The 5,115-nt window shown below is 40.0% G+C and overlaps 1 protein-coding gene across 5 annotated transcripts in view; it reads right to left on the bottom strand.

The window, feature by feature from the left end:
• Positions 1–5,115, bottom strand: part of SORCS2 (sortilin related VPS10 domain containing receptor 2) — a 600,944-nt gene that overhangs the window by 437,374 nt on the left and 158,455 nt on the right. The gene's annotated exons all lie outside the window — the stretch shown is intronic.

Raw genomic sequence — 5,115 nt, 5'->3', positions numbered from 1 at the left:
AAAGTTACAATGAAGCTTGTGCAGTCTGATATTTCTGCTCAATAATTAATGGAAGAAAGTGAAAACTGGAAAGAAAAAGAAGAACAAAATCAAAACCTCTCCTTTACCCAGGCTGGGATTGATTGTTATCTAAGCTGTTGTTCATAAGACAGAGAGGTTTGCATTAATGAGCTACTGTTTCAGGCCTAATATTTACAGATCACTACAGCATCACAGAAATCTTTCAATATTAAACACACAATTCTGACTCATTCCAAGACACTCCCCGACTGTGCGTGCTCATCAATGCGTTCCACTGCAGAGCTATCCTTTTGAACTAACATGGCACACAGATGTTATTACAGCATCTATGAACACAGTGACAGTAACAATGAAATGAAATTTGCATCAAATGTAATCTCATTAATTGTCTGATCACATCCGAGTTTGACAATTTAAATGCATTAATAAAAAATATTGTACTACATGACAGTAAAGATTCTATCTTGGTTAATTTCCTAAAAAATATCATTCCAGTTTACTACTTCATCTTGATTTTATATATCTTAATTTTAAACACATAGTACTTAGATTTGGAAAGAAGTTTAATCAAAGAAACAAAAAAACCTGAGTTGCTGAAGTCTCAAAAGAGTGCTTTATATTTCTACTCAGTTGTGCCCCCCAACACTCAGATGGACAGGACTCCAGAGATCCAGATGGACAGAGCTGACAGAGTGACAGCCTGCTGTCCTTGGGCTATCAGAGCAGGTCCAGCACACCCAAGCACAAGCCTCTGAGCTCACCTGAAGGTGCTTCAACAGAGCAGAGCTTGGTTTGGCTCCCGCCACTCGTGCGGCACCAGTGCCACAGCTTTGCCAGGCAAGAGAAATGCCTGTGCAGGAAGAACTATGCTAAGATCTTAATTCCTGCTTCATACCACCTATCCAACTGGGAAAAGAACAGCACTCTACACCAGCTTGGGCTGTATTAACTAAAATGGCTGGATTCAAGTCAATGGGACAATGCCTGCAGTCCTGACGTCTTGATTTCTTTTCCTTTTACAAATCAAGCACTATGTGAAGGAACATATTTTAGGTGACTTTTTGACACTGCTGGGAAGCACAAGGTGAGTTTGGAGCACTGCTTCACCTCACAGAGACGAGCCCAAATCAGAATATTGGTTTTCAACATCTTTTACCCTTTCGAACAATTCAGAGGAGGCATTACACCTGTAAATAACAGAAACACAACCAATTACACAGTCTGCCTTTTCACCTGCTGACCTGTATTGTACAGACTTCAGTCCCTGAACAATTCTTTCTAACCTGAGTCACTGGTTTGTTTTGTCCAGCTACACAGAAGTGATCACTGTATGTGAATACCTCTCCAGAAGCCCCTCCATTGCAGAATGAGGTATCCTTTAAAAAAAAGTTATTTTTAAAAAAGCAGTAATAGCTCAGAATCTATTACAGATTGACTAAATATCTTTAAGGTAAACTGAAGGCTTCTACTACCTTCTATTAAGGTAATAGAATTCATGGCTAGGCTTCACAAATGAAGATTTGGGTAAGGTCATAGACTATAATGTAATATATCATATCCTTAGGGTGCTCAAATCAGGGTCACATACTTTATTAAGAGCCTAAACAGATGACTTGTTTTTTAGAAGTGATCAACCTGTAGCAACTTGCAATGATTTGAAAGTTTAAAATTTTTTGAAGACATCAAGGTATATAATTTAAACACCTAAAGACAAGCTTACTGGAATTTGCAAAGAAAATTCTAATAAATATCTATGCAATTAATTTACGGGTCTTGGGCAGTGCCACTGGAATAATTCTACTACAGATGCTTCATTTACATACTGGTAGCTCTAATCCACTGGGGTTTTTCAATGCACCAGGAAAAACACAAACACTTATATCAACATCCTATTCACTGTTGTGTCAAATTCACGATACCACAACACTGTTATCCTTGTGCACACTCCCAGCCCACAGCCAGGTAATCCCGTGGAGCTCAAACCTCTTACACTGAGATTTAAGGTAGATTATGTTGCTGGGCTTTCACTGCTGTGCTTCAGCTGATGCACGGTAATTTATTAAGCTGTAATAAACTGATTACAAGTCTGAGCCCTAAGTTTCTCCTGAAGATACCGGCACTTTACAGAGAGTCATGGAGTTACAATCACTTAAGAAGTTACCACTTACCAACTGTACTGTGTGGGTACTTATATTAAGCATCCCTAGAGGCTGTTTAAATCAATTTGCTTTACCTTCCCATTAGTCATTCCACACTCAGCTGCATCCATACCATAAAAAATGTAATCTTGAATGCATAATTGAACCCCATGCAGTTGCCCTCCAAAAAAAAAAAAAAAATCTGACTCAGGTAGGTTTAATTTCCATAAGCAAACATTCAAATACAAATTAAAGTGATGTAACTGGTTTTTAAAAAATATACAGTTGTGCGTGGAAGACTATACATCCATTTAAACACATGTTTGTCATTATACCCCTTCTTAAAAAAAAAAAGTAAATTTCCAACTAAATTTAGAAGTACTGTTAGATAAACATAGCAGAGCTCAAAATTAGTTTCACAAAGCTTCTTGGATCTTTAAGGATTAACAATGATAATATTTCTCAAAGAGTCAAATAGCAACTATCCACATTATTCTTTGCATGATATTATTTTACATACAACTCTATAGGGGAACCTTCATTACATTCTCCTACTAACATAGGAGATGAAAGCTAATCCCGCCAGGATGTTGAATTAAATTTAAAAATTCTTCAGGAACTCCCTATTAGTGATTTGCTGTAAAGTTCGTATATAACACGCCATTCCACAATTTCATAGAGACACAGAATCATTTAGGCTGGAAAAGACCTTTAAGATTATGAAGTTTAACTATTAATCCAGCACTGTCAAAATATCACAAAACCATGTCCCAGAGCATCCCAAATCTCCCTAAGGATATGATTCCACCACTTCTCTGGGCAGCTTGTCCCAATGCTTGACAAATCTTTCCATCAAGTTTTTCTAGTACCTAACCTAAACCTCCCCTTGTGCAACTTGAGGCCATTTCCTCTCATCCTCTCACTTGTTACCTGGGAAAAGAGACCGACTCCCACCTGGCTACAACCTCCTCTCAGGGAGTTGTAGAGAGTGATGAGGTCTCCCCTGAGTCTCCTTTTCTCCAGGCTGAATGACCCGAGCTCCCTCAGCCGCTCCATGTAAGACTTACTCTCCAGACCCTTCCCCAGCTCCATTGCCCTTCTCTGGACCTGCTCCACCACCTCAATGTCCTTCCTGAACTGAGGGGTCCAGAATGGGACAGGGCATTTGAGGTGTGGCCTCACTAGTGCTGAGTACAAGGGGACAATCACTTCCCTGGTCCTGCTGGCCACACTGTTCCTGATACAGGCCAGGATGCCATTGGCCTTCTTGGCCACCTGGGCACACGCTGGCTCATGTTCAGCCGCTGTCAACCAGCACCCCCAGGTCCTTTTTCTGTTGGGCCACTTTCCAGCTACTCTTCCCCCAGTGCCCTCATCCAGATTGTTGACAGAGATATTAATTTCAATATTACAAAGCAGAAAATCTACAGTTTTAAATTGGTACACCTGCAAGTAAACCAGGAAAGCTACATATTTTTACAGTAGTCTGTGGATTTCTGCTCCACAAATACTGATGATACAGTAGAAAAGTGATTGGTGCCAGAGCTACTTGTTAGTAAATTTACATCTATTATTGTTCCAGAAGGAAAAGACTAAATGTAGAGAAAGTGTAGGCAAATCCATGACTTTCACAAGAAATGGGAACATCCGCTTGTTTCTAGAATGGCTTTTATTAGCTGCAAAACTGGAAACATGAAGAGAATTTGGAATCAAGAACTGTCTAATGCTTCTATGTAAACTGTCAAAACATAGTCCCCGTGGTTCCCAGCAGCATTTCTCAACTGGATGCTGCAGTGAGCACTGGTAAGAAACAGTCCATAAGGAAGTTGAACCCTGTTATTTATTTAACACCTGTGTAAACAGCAATTGATGCTTTATCAAAATAAATGTCCAGAGTTGTGAAGGACCAGGAATCAGAATGGGGAAAATCTCAGAAGTGGAAAAGGATGTACAGTGATTGAACGGACTTTATGATGCAGACTTTATAGTTATTATGTACACACACATTTTATGTTCCCCCAGAATCTGTACCTTCCGGGCATATCCTGGCCTGTCCACCTCCCTGCTCCCCTGTTTCTCTGCTGATTGGCTGGAGGAGCTGCAGGGAGGAAACAGACTCCATTCGCCCCTTCTCTCCCCGGTTCCTCCCACGTTCCTCCCTCTTTCGCCTGTGCCCCTATCCTGATTTGCTCTCCCATTTGTCTGTCTGATACCCCACCTTATGTTCTGGTCCTTTCCCTGCCTGAACGGATGAGAACCCGGCGCACGCCTGAATAAAGGATTCTACTTGCACCCTTCCTCGTGTCCCATCCTCTCTTCGGACCGCAGCACAGAGTAAAAGCTGAAGTTAGCTAGTAGTATCCAAGTGCTGAAAAAGCATATATATCAGATTGTCTTTGGTATATTACAAATTATCATTAAATAAAAATCACTGTCATTTAAAAACCATACTCAGGTGGAAAGGATGAACGACAGAATCTGCGCACAATATAGCTAATATATGCCTAATTCTTTTCAGAATCAAGGCATAAAGTTACAGATTTAGAAAGTCTTCAGATTTTATAATGTTTAAAAAAGGTTTTGAGCTGTTGATCTGTTGTACCTAATCTTGTCTCTCTGTAAGACAAGGGACATAATGATGAACTGCAACTGAGCTTACCATTTGGACATTATTTTAAATGGAATCTAATCACTAAAGGTTATAATAGAGCAGCACAGATTTCATTATGCTGGTCTAGATCCCGGTTGACAGGATACCAAGCAAAGACTGCCTGTTTTATCAGAAAAAGCAGGAGAACACCTCCTGGATTTTGGCAGAAGATCAGTCCTGAGTTCTTGGAGTATAAAAGTATTTGCAAAGCATCTGCAAGAACCCTACAGACTGCAAATTAAAAAGCCTGACTTTCTCAACTCTCTAGAATCCAATAAAAAAATTTGCATGCTAGTAAAAGAGGAA

This window comes from Lepidothrix coronata, unplaced genomic scaffold, assembly GCF_001604755.1.
Source record: "Lepidothrix coronata isolate B3197 unplaced genomic scaffold, Lepidothrix_coronata-1.0 Scaffold145, whole genome shotgun sequence".
NCBI lineage: Eukaryota > Metazoa > Chordata > Aves > Passeriformes > Pipridae > Lepidothrix > Lepidothrix coronata.
This window is presented reverse-complemented; position numbering and strand designations above follow the sequence as displayed.